At 40.4% G+C, this 12591-nt stretch overlaps 1 pseudogene; it reads right to left on the bottom strand.

Moving 5' to 3' along the window:
* Window positions 1–1705: 1705 nt before the first annotated feature.
* Window positions 1706–3810, bottom strand: LOC123823084 (annotated as a pseudogene).
* Between the last annotated feature and the right edge of the window lie 8781 nt (window positions 3811–12591).

Below are 12591 nucleotides of genomic sequence, written 5' to 3'. Positions count from 1 at the left end.
TCCTTTCCTTTATGTCCCTTGCTCTAGGGGACATATTGGTGAAAATATTGCTGTGTGAAATATCTGAGATTTTCCTGCCTATGTTCTCCTCAAGGATTTTTATGGTGTCACAACTTACATTTAAGTCTTTTATCCACCTTGAATTTATTTTTGTGTATGGTGTAAGTTGGTGATCGAGTTTCTTTTTTTTTTTTTTTTTTGCATGTAGCTGTCCAGATCTCCCAATACCATTTGATGAAGAGGCCATTTTTACTCCATTTTATACTTGTCCACTTTGTCGAATATTAATTGACTGTAGAGACTTGAGTTTATTTCTGGGCTGTCTACTCTGTTCCATCTGTTGATCTGTGTGCTTAAGGCAACACAATTTTTGATAAGTTATGTATGTTACAGGACCTGCAAGGGCTGCCACCATTCCTCCTAAGCAGATGACAAGTAGTCCTTGGTCTGAAATTGGTGGCACCCATGGAGAATCTTTGCGAGTTTTGTGAGCTTTCCCATCTTAAGAAAGGGAGTTGGGCTATATGTTTCCTTCTGCACAAGGCTCCTTCACCTCCCCGCTGTCCTTGGAGATATATTGGTGCTGATCCACATGAATTGGCCACTTGGCCAGCTGCACAGGAGGTTGGTTATCACTGGCCCTGTGCGGAGTGGGAAGGCAGCTTCTTCGTTCTGAGCAACCAGTGGTGCTACGTTGAGTGACTTGATGCTGTCTCCTTGCCAAGTGCCGGGTTCTCTAGATGCTGGAAGAAGACTCATCAGGTCACAGCGCATGTGCACTCTGGGTCCCAGGTATGGAGAAATCGTTTTCCAAGCTATCATCCCTACAATACTTCCACTGCCACTCTGTAGACAGGCATTTATGTTTCTTTATGTCTTTGTACATAGTACTTTTTTTGAGAATCTGTTAACAGTTTAAAAAAAAGATTTTATTTATTTTTAGAGAGAGGGGAAGGGAAAGAGAAAGAGGGAGACAAACATCAATGTGTGGTTGCTTCTCATGCAGCCCCTACTAGGGACCTGGGCTGCAACCCAGGCATGTGCCCGGACTGGGAATCGAACCGGCAACCTTTGGGTTTGCAGGCTGGTGCTCAATCTACTGAGCCACACCAGCCAGGGCTGTTAATGGTTTTATTTGTTTAATGTTAAATACCATGGGTCAAGATTGTAAGGATGAAAAACTCAGTCAACAACTGCCTCACAAGGGATAAGAAAAAATCTGCCATGATGTTAGCAAAGGTAAAGGAGAAAATTTACACTGTAAGAGGCACCATTTCCCTACAGAATACCTCTTGGCATTTTCTGAATGAATGGGCTTGGCAATCTAAATAAATAATTTCAAAAGATAACAGCAACAGATAAAATTTAAAGGGATTATTAAAGTAACAATTACAAGAGTGAAAAATTCTTGAACTCATTAAAATCACAAAGAAAGAACACTTATTTATTTTTGAACTTCATAAATGACTGAATGTGCAACTGACATCTACTAGTGATGATGTGGTAATATACAATTTGTCCAGTAGTTGAACAGTTTGTTTTTATTGTGTTTTCTAATCATAAGAGATTAAAGGCAAAGCCTATATGATGCTGTACATGGAAAAGGAACGGTCATCATGGGCCCTACTACCAATGAAATGGTAGGTAAACAAATCTTTTTCTGGTCAAGAGAAAATGAAAGAAACAGCACTCTGCATGCTTCACACTACAGGATGAATTTCCCTAGAAAGAATCCAGTGAAAATGGCTGCAATTACAACAAGAAGTGAAGGAAGAGGACTGGTAACATTCTCTCTGAAGGACGCAGCAGAGGTTGATCCAGGTTTATCTGAGTATGCTACCTTTCTGAGCCTTAAGCCTTCATCGCTCAGGTGTTGATTTTTTTCCATAGCTTCATAATTTCTCCCTGAAGTCTTTTACATCCTTCCATGAGTTTCCTTGTTTCAGTGTCACTGAGTGAAGCACTGTGTGGTTTTGCATCTTGTTTAGATACATTCAGCAGAACAGTTTTGCTAGGTTCCATATCATTCAATTGATCATTTTCATTGGGCATTTCAAAAACACATCTGAATTTAGAATCCATTAATTCAGTGGGTTTGCCTGTTTCCACGCAGCTTCCATATCTGAAATGTTTGGTGGAGCACACATTGTACCACAAACCTGTGTTCACTCTTTTCACTGGGAGCACAGTCAAAAAGGGGCAGCATTACTGAAGCAGTCACAGTGACCCCGGCTCAGGGATTCCACCATTGGGTCTCACACAGTACCTACGAGGTGCTGCAGTCTTCACTTTGAAACATACGTTTCTATCTGATAGATTTCACAACTTTAGATTTGTGGTGACTACAACTGTGAAGAGGCCTTTGAATTTGAGGTCTGTGGGAGGGAGGAGGACCAGGATCTGCTTGGGCTTCGCAATGGACCCAGAGGCGGAGGCCAATGGAGAGACAGCACAGAGCGGGGATGCACCCTCTGCAGGCTGGGGACTGGGCACAAGGGCAACAGTTTGGATGAACCTGCCACTAAGTCACTGGGTTGGTGGGCAGCCCGCTAGGTCAGCAGCTGCAGGACTCACAACTGACTGAACTCCCTGTGCCTAGTACTTTTACCTAGTACTTAGTTCTTTCTTTTTAAAAAGATTATTTATTTATCTATCTACTGTTTGTTTGTTTGTTTGTTTTTATTGAGAGCAGAAGGGAAGGTTGGGAGGCAAACATTGATGGTTGCTTCTGGCATGCCCCCAACCGGGGTCCTGGCCTGCAACCCAGGCATGTGCTTTGACCAGAGTCAAACCCCACACCTTTCGGTTTGTGGGACAACACCCAACACACTGAGCCACATCAGGCAGGGTAGTTCTTTCTGTCAGTATGAGGGGTGTGAAGTAGTTATGCCTTGTTGGGCTTTTAATTGGCATTCCCTGAATTCTAGTAATATTGAGTTTCTTAGTGTTTCTTCTCCTGTGAATTGCCTGATCGTGTCTTTGCCAAATTTTTCTATGTGTTTCTTTTCCTTACTATTTTGAGAGATTCTTTATATATTTTAGATACCAGTCTTTGGTCTGTTATGTCTTCTCCCTGTCCATTTCTTGTCTTCTCAGTTTGCTTATAGCATTGTTAGATGAACAAGTCTTAATTTGCATATAATCACATCTATTGATCTCTTTTATGGTTTGTCATTTTTGTCTTCTTTAAGAAATCTTCCCCTACCCCTACCCTACTCAGGTGTTTTTTTCTAAATATATTTTCTAAATATATAGGGCCGTGGATGGTGTGGCTCAGTGGGTAGAGCACCAGCCTGTGAACCTAAAGGTCTCTGCTTCGATTCCCAGTCAGGACACATGCCTGGGTTGTGGGACAGGTGCCCAGTTGGGGGCGTTCGGGAGGCAACCAATTAATATTTCTCTCACACATCGATGTTTCTCTCCCTCTCTTTCTCCCTCCCTTTCCCTCTCTCTAAAAATAATAAATAAAATCTTAAAAAAATATGTTTATAGGCTTTCATATTCAGGTTCTTCATCTATCTCGAATGGGTTTGTTTGTATATGGTGTGAGATAGGGATCTTGTTTTCTATTTTTCCACATGGGAATCTATCGTCCCCATCTTGTTAGTCAACCCATCCTCCTGCACAGATGTGGGGTGAGCCCTTTGTCGTATGCCACGTCCCATGCCTGTGTGAGCATGGCTCTCTCTTCTGTCCACTGGGTTTACTTGACTACCCTGTTGTATTACTAAAGCTTTAAAGCAAGTCTTCATACTTGCGAGTCTCTTCTTTCTCTTTCTCCCTTTTGTCCTCCTTGTGCTTCCCCTTCATTTGTTGTTCCTCCTCCTCCTCCTAATCTTTCACAATTATCACACTTATTCTAGAACCTTTAGTTTTCATTAGAAGTTTAAGAAACAGACTGTTAAGTTCAAGGAAAATCTCTGGTGAGATTTTTTTTTGAATTTTGAATCACGCTGGAAACTAGGCATATCTAAAATATTGAGTCCTCATGTACGAGCATAGCATATCTATTTATTAAGATCCTTTCAATAATTTCCCCATAAAGGACTTGAACATCATTTGTTAGATTTATTACTAGAGGCTTACTTTTTTCAAGCCATTATAAATGCTATCTTTTAAGTTCGCCTTCTGACTGTGTTGCTGGCATATAGAAGTGCAATTGACTTTGTGTATGGATTTTGTGTCAAGCAACCTTGTAAACTCTTGTATTAAGTTTAATAATTCTTTCTGGATTCCCTTTGTAAATCTTTTTTTTTGATTTTCTACTTAAATAATCATGTCATCAACCAGTAATGACTATTTTGTTTCCTTTTTCCCAAGCCTTGTAACTATGGCTTCTTTTTCTCACTTTACCTCCCTGAATAGTACACCATTGAATGGATGCAAAGACAATGTTCTCCACGTTTCATCATGAAATATGATGTTTGTAGGAGGTGTTTGGTAGATACGTCTATGAGATTGAGGATGTTCTTTTGTAGTCCTACTGTGCTGTATGTTGAATTTTTATCAAATGATTTTTCTGAATGTATTATGGAGTGATGACAAAATTTTCCTCCTCTCATCTGTTAATGTGGTAAACTATATCAATTGATTTTCTAATATTAAATCATTCTTGCTTTTTCTGGATTCAACTGAACTTTGTCATGGTGTATTTTATTCACATACAATTCTGTTTTGGCTTCTTTAAAGAAATATTTTATTTATTTATTTTTAGAGAGAGGGGAAGGGAAAGAGGGAGAGAAATATTAACTTGTGGTTGCCTCTCGTGCACCCTCTACTGGGGACCTGGCCTGCAACCCAGGCATGTGCCCTGACTGGGCATCAAACTGGTAACCCTTTGGTTTACAGGCCTGCACTCAATCCACTGAGCCACACTAACCAGCCAGGGCCTGGCTTGTGTGTGTGTGTGTGTGTGTGTGTGTGTGTGTGTGTGTGTGTGTATGAGAGAGAGAGAGAGAGAAAAGGAAAAGAACTATTTATTCAAAAGTCACACAGACTTAGAGTAACGACTTAATGTCTTCATTAAAATCCTAAAATCCCTTAAAACATCCACAAACACAGTCCTTTCTTCTCTTCGCCCAGTCCAGGGTACCATATCTCAGGAAAAGGAATAGAAGTCTGTGGCTCAGCTAGCCCCCAGTCCTCCCCAGTAAACTGTGCTCGGCTGGCAGGCCTCCCGCAGTTCCCAGCACTATCAGCTGTGTCGCCGAATCTCCAGTTCTTAATCCAAACCCGAGTGGCACCTTCTCCTGGCTTGGCAGTGAGAGTCCTTTCACCCCTTTTCTTCCCTGCAAGGTCTCTCCTGCATTCTTCCAACCTGCTAAGAGAGAGCTTTGTAGGACTGCTACATCTTGTTTTCCTGCTTCCTAAGCTGTGTGGTGAAGGGAGCCCCCAAAACCACATGGTGCCCTGAACCTCAAGACCGCGTGGTTCTGAACTCGCTTGATTTGTTTGTTTGTTTTTTTATTTTAGCCTTCTATAGTCCTTGTTGGGTTTTGGTATCAAGACATCATGAAATGCACTGGAGGAACATTTCCTCTTTTTTCCATTTCCTGGAACAATTTAAGAGAAGGGTTATCAGTTCCTTGAAGGTTTAATAGAATTAATCTGTAAAACTATCTAGGCCTTCCTTGTTTTTGCAGCCTCTTGCCCCTCTATCCACAGATTTTAAACTACTGATTCAATTTATTTAATAAGTATGGGACAGTTCAGGTTTTGTTTATTTTTTAAGAATCTGTATTGTATTTTTCCCCGTACCATCTAGTGCCCTTATACCCCCTCTCCCAGCAATCACCACACTGTTGTCCATGTCCATGAGTCCATTTTCCTTTTTGCTCAATCCCTCCACCTCCTAACGTCCTCCCCACTAGCTGTCATCCTGCTCTCCATCTATGAGTCTTTCTCTGTTTTGCTTGTTAGGTCAGTTTGTCCATTAGATTCCACATATAAGTGAAACCATATGGGGTTTGTCTTTCTCTGACTGAGTGATTTCACTTAGCATAATGCTCTCCAGGTACATCAATGCTGTTGCAAAGGGTAAAATTTTTCTTCTTTTTTGATGGCTGAGTAGTATTTCATGGTGTAAATATCCCATAGTTGTTTTTTCTAAGATTTTATTTATTTACTTTTAGAGAGAGGAGAAGGGAGGGAAAAAGAGGAGAGAAACATCAATGTGTGGTTGCCTCTCACATGCCCCCAACTGGGGACCTGGCCCACAACCCAGGCATGTGCCCTGACTGGGAATCAAACTGGCGACCTTTTGGTTCACAGGCTGGCACTCAATCCACTGAGCCACACCAGCCAGGGCTGTGCGGCTGTCCCATAGTTGTTTGATCCACTCATCTATTGATGGACACTTGGGCTGTTTCCATATCTTGGTGATTGCAAATAACACTGCAATAAACATAGGTGTGCTGATGTACTTTTGAATTGTGTTTTGAGGTCCTTCGGGTATGTTCCCAGAAGTGGGATCACTGGGTCAAAAGGCAGATCCATTTTTAATTTTTTGAGGTATCTCCACACTGCTTTCCACAGTGGCTGCACCAGTCTACATTCCCCCAACAGTGCAAAATGGTTCCCCTCTATCCACATCCTTGCCAGCACTTGCTGTTTGTTGATTTATTGATGATGGCCATTCTGACAGGTGTGAGATAGTGTCTCACTTTGGTTTTACTCTGATGATTAGTGACATTGAGCATTTTTTCATATGTCTATTGGCCATCTGCATGTCCTTTTTGAAGAAGTGTCTATTCACTTCTTCAAGTGGTGAAGAAATGGTCCTTTGCCCATTTTTTAATTGGGTCATTATTTTTGGCATTGAGTTTTGTAAGTACTTTATAAATTTTGGATATTAACTCCTTATCAGATGTATTGGTGAATATGTTCTCCCTGTGGGTTGTCTTTTTATTTTGCGGATGGTTTCCTTTGTTGTGCAAAAACTTTTTAATTTGGTATAGTCCCATTTGTTTATTTTTTCTTTTGTTTCCCTTACCTGGGAAGATATATCTGAGAAAAAATTGCTATAAGCAATGTCTGAGATTTTGCTGCCTATGTTTTCTTCTAGGATGTTTATGGTTTCAGGTCTAACATTTAAGTTTTTGATCCATTTTGAATTCATTTTTGTGTGTGGTGTAAGAAGGTAGTCTGGTTTCATTTTTCCACGTGTATCTGTCCAGTTTTCCCAACACCATTTATTGAATAAGCTATCTTTAGCTCATTGTATGTGCTTCCTTCCTCTGTTGAATATTAATTGACTATAAAGGTGTGGGTCTGTTTCTGGGCTCTCTATTCTGTTCCATTGATCTATGTGTCTGTTTACATGCCAATACCATGCTGATTTGATTACTATGGCCTTATAGTATAGCTTCATATTAGGCAACATGATTCCTCCAACTTTGTTTTTTTCTCAGGATTTCTGTAGCTATGTGGGGGCTTTTGTGGTTCCATATAAATTTTTGAAATAGTTGTTCTAGTTCTGTGAAATATGGCATTGGAATCTTGATAGGAATTGTGTTGAATCTATAGATTGCTTTGGGTAGTATGGGCATTTTGATGATGTTAATTCTTACTATCCATGAACATGGTACATGCTTCTCATTTGTACCTTCCTTAATTTCTTTCTTCAGTGTCTTACAGTTTTTCTGAGTACAGGTCTTTTACATCCTTGGTTAGGTTTATTCCTAGGTATTTTACACTTTTTGAAGCAATTGTGAATGGGATTGTTTTCTTAATTTTCCTTTCTGTAAGTTTATTATTGGCATATAAAAATGCAACTGATTTCTGGATATTAATTTTGTATCCTGCTACTATGCTAAATTCATTTATCAGTTCTAGTAGTTCCTTGGTGGAATCTTTGGAGTTGTCTATCTGCAAATAAAGACTGTTTTACTACTTCCTTTCCAATTTGGATGCCTTTTATTTCTTCTTCTTTTCTGATTGCTATGGCTATGACTTCCAGTACTATGTTGAATAAGAGAGATGAAAGCAGACATCCCTGTCTTGTTACTGATCTTAAGGGGAACACTTGTAGTTTTTGCCCATTGAATATGATGTTTCTTCTTGAGTCCATTTTTATTGTGGTATAAAATACATAACATAAAGTTTATTACCTTAATTATTTTTATTTAAAAAACATTTTTTTATTTATTTTTAGAGAGGGGGAAAAATATCAGTGTGAAAGATAAACATCAATCAGTTGCCTCTTGCACACCCCCAGTTGGGCACTGGGTCCACAACCCAGGTATGTGCCCTGACTGGGAATTGGGACAATACCCAACCACCTGAGCCTCACCAGTCAGGGCTCATCTTAACCGTTTTTAGGTGTACAGTTCAATTGTGTTAAGTACACTTCCATTGTTGTGAAACAGGTCTCCAAAACTTCTCACAATCTTGCAGAACTGAAACTCTATACCCATTAAAAACCTCCTTTTCCCCCTCAACCAGCCTCTGTCACCCACACTTCTACTTTCTGTCTCTATGAATTGACTACTTTAGATATCTAATGTAAGTAGAATCATACAACATTTGTCTTATTTCACTTGGCATAATGTCCACCAGGTTCATACATGCATATGCCAGGGGTTTCTTCCTTTTTACGTGGAAATAATATTTCACTGTATGTATATACTACATTTTGCTTATCCATTCACCAGCAGATGAACACTCAGGTTGCTTCTACCTCTTGGCTATTGTGAATAGTGCAACCATGAACATGGATATGCAAATACCTGCTTTCAATTCTTTTGGATATATACCCTGAAGTGGGATTTCTGGACCCTATAGTAGTTCTATTTTTAATTTTCTGAGGAACCTCCTTACTGTTTCCCATGGCAGTTTCACCATTTTGCAATCCCACCAACAATGTACAAAACTTCCAGTTTCTCCCCATCCTCGCCAACACTTGACATTTTCTTTTTGCTGTAGTAACCATCCTAATGGATGTGGCGTGATATCTTATTGTGGTTTTGATTTACATTTCTTGATAATTAGTGATGTTGAGCATCTTTTTATATGCTTGTTGGGCATTTGTATATCATCTTCAGAGTAATGTCTATTCAACTCCTTTGCACATTTTTAATTGGGTAATGTGATTTTTTGTTGTCAAATTGTAGGAGTTCTTTATATATTCTGGATATTAACACCTTATCACATATATGATTTGCAAATATTTTCTCCCATTCTGTAGGAGTCCTTTTCACTCTGTTGATTGCATCCTTTGATGCACAAAAGTTTTTAAGTTTGATGTTGTCCCATTTGTCTACTTTTGCTTCTGTTTCCTATGCTTTTGGTGTTATTTGCAAGAAGTCACTGCCCATTCCAATGTCATGAAGATTTTTTCCTATGTTTTTTTTAGAAGTTTTATAGTTTTAGTTATTACTCTTTAATCCATTTTGAGTTGATTTTTGTGTATGATGTAAGATAAGGGTCCAACATCATTCTTTTGCATGTGAATATTCACTTTTCCCCACCATCATTTGTTGAAGAGACTGTTTTTTCTCCATTGAATAGTCTTGGCACCATTGTTGAAGATCATTTAACTATATAGGTGAGGATTTATTTCTGAGCTCTGTATTCTGTTCCATTGGTTTATTTTGCCTGTCGTCATGCCAGTACCACATTGTTTCAATTCCTGTAGCTTTGTTATGTGTTTTGAAATCAGGGAGTGTGAGTTCTCCAAATTTCCTCTTCTTTTGTAGAGTTGTTTTGGCTATTTGGGGTCCCTTGAGATTCCATATGAATTTTTAGGTGAATTTTTCTACTTTGAGTCAATTTTTCATAAACAATATATTCTTAGGAACATGCTCATTTCATCAAAGTTTCAAATTTATTAGCATAAAGTCTTTTTTTTAAAGATTTTATTAATTTTTAGAGAGAGTGGCAAGGGAGGGAGAAGTATGTGAGTTCCTGCTACTCCATAGCACTGCTTACACTTGGTATTGTCAGACTCTTTAAATTTCTGTCACTTAGTAGAAATAAAAGGATACTTCACTCTGGCTTTAATTTGCATTTGCACAGATCTTCTGTTTTAACTCCCCAGAGAGTCAAGTCTGGTCTTCTGCACAAGGTGGGTCAAAGATGTGAACATCTGGCAGTTCATATCATATATATATAATACACCCACACGCACATGATCTAGAAGGTTTTTGTTTTTACACTTTGTGAGATTTTTAGAAGTTTCTAATACAGACTTTCAGTTGATCCTCCCATTCCACCACACCCACCATACATTCACATTTTTTTTCTTCTGAGATATCTGGTGCCTCCAATTCTTGTGCAAACCCAGTCCCTGCTGCTGGCTGCCTCCCACCACTGTTTTAAAAGGTTGTTCTAGTCTTCTATCCTCCACAAGCTCCCAAAATTTTCTTGGTAGGTACTCCTCTCACTTTCTTTGGTGAATTTATTCCTTTTCACATTTGTCACCCTCTTACTGTCACTTTCAAGGTATTTGAGAAGCAAGGACCACACAGGTGTTCAAGCTCCCATGCTTAACCCAAAGTTTCCCATTATGTTTGAAATGGTTGTTGGGAAAATGCTTTTCCTTTTGAACATTGTTTATTTGTGTATTCTCTCCTTTCATTCTTAAAAAAATTCTATTTATTTTTAGGCAGAAGGGAGGGAGAAAGAGGTGGAGAGAAACATCAATGTGTGGTTGCCTCTCACGTGCCCCCTACTAGGGACTTGGCCCACAACCCAGGCATGTGCCCTGACTGGGAATCAAACCAGCAACCCTTTGGTTTGCAGGCCAGTGCTCAATGCACTGAGCCACACCAGCCAAGTCTCTCCTTTCATTCTTGCCAGAGACTTGCCTATTTGATTAATTTCAAAGAATCAATGTTTGCTTTTATCAATATTTGTGTTTTCCATTTCAATAACTTCTGCTTTCTGTGATTTCCTTCCTTCGACTTTCTTTTTTAAAAAAATTGATTATAGAGAGAGGGAGGATGGGGGAGAGAGAGATCTATTTGTTGTTCTACTTATTTATGCATTCATTGGTTGATTCTTGTACGTGCTCTGACAGGGGATTGAACCCACCATTTTGGTGAATTGGGATGATGCTCTAATGAACTGAGCTACCAGGCCAGGGCCTTCCTTCTACTTTCTTTAGGTTTATTCTACTGTGGTTTTTCTAATTTCCTGAGTTGGTGCTCATCTTACTCATTTTAAGGTTATACAGTTCCTGGGGACTTCCGGCCAAGATGGAGGTGTAGGTAGACACACTGTGCCTCCTTGCACAACCAAGATAGGGACAACAACAATTTAGAAACAGAATAACAACCAGAACTGACAGAAAATTGAACTGTGTGGAAGTTGGACAACCAAGGAGTTAAAATAGACCCGTGCATCCAGACCGGTAGGAGGGGCGGAGTTGGGCAGCCGTGTGCGGGTTGTGGTGCGGAGAGCAGAGAGCATTGGGACCAGGCGTGTAAGGCATCCGGGGTGTGCAAGACTGCAGCGGGTGGACCCTGAGTGCACAAGCAGCAGCTGGCAGACCCCGGCCCAGGGGTGGCAACCAGCAGACCCAGCAAGGCAGTGATTATGAAGCAAGGCACTGCACGCAACCCAGGATCCCAGCACTGGGAAATAGAGCCTTGGGGCACTGATTGAAAACACCTGTGGGGGTTGAGGTGCAGGGAGACTCCTGGCCTCACAGGAGAGGTTGTTGGAAAGACCCACGGGGTGCACAAGTCCACCACATGGGAATTGGCACCAGAGGGGCCCAGTTTGCTCTGGGGAAGTGGTGGAAGGGACTGAGGTCCAACAGAGAGCAGAGCAAGCACCATTGTTCCCTCTCGGACCCTGCCTCCACACACAACATCACAACCCAGCGACTGGGGTGCCCTGCCCCTCATACGTAAGAGGTGTGACCAGACCAAAGGGGGAAAAAAAAAGATGGCTCAAACAGAATCGATAGCCTCACAACCAGTACTTTCGAGTGACTAAGAGATAGCCAACCTATCAAATGCACAGTTCAAAGCACTGGTGATCAGGATGTTCATGGAATTGGTTGATTTTGGTTGCAAATTAGATGAAAAAATGAAGGCTACAATAAATGAAATGAAAAATGCACAGGGAACCAATAGTGATGGAATGAAAGCTGGGTCTCACAACAATGGAGTGGACCAGAAGGAAGAAAAAAACATACAATCAGAAAAGAACAAAGAAATAAGAATTCAAAAAAAATGAGGAGAGGCTTAGGAACCTCCAAGACATCTTTAAACAATCCACCACCCGAATTATAGGGGTACCAGAAGGAGAAGAGGAAGAGCAACAAGTGGAAAACTTATTTGAACAAATAATAAAGAAGAACTTCCCCAAGCTGGCAAAGGAAATAGACTTCTAGGAAGTCCAGGAAGCTCAGAGAGTCCCAAGGAAGTTGGACCCAAGAAGGAACACACCAAGGCACATCATAATTACATTGGCTAAGGTAAAAATGAAGGAGAGAATTCTAGAAGCAGCAAGAGATAAGGAGACAGTAACCTACAAAGGAGTTCCCATCAGACTGTTAGCGGATTTCTCAAAAGAGACCTTACAGGCAAGAAGTGGCTGGAAAGAAGTATTCCAAGTCATGAAAGGCAAGGACCTACATCCCAG

Source organism: Phyllostomus hastatus, unplaced genomic scaffold (genome assembly GCF_019186645.2).
Source record: "Phyllostomus hastatus isolate PE091 unplaced genomic scaffold, TTU_PhHast_1.1 phas_contig_471, whole genome shotgun sequence".
Classification (NCBI taxonomy): domain Eukaryota; kingdom Metazoa; phylum Chordata; class Mammalia; order Chiroptera; family Phyllostomidae; genus Phyllostomus; species Phyllostomus hastatus.
Note: the sequence above shows the minus strand (reverse complement) of the source record. Positions and strands in the feature narration are given on the sequence as shown.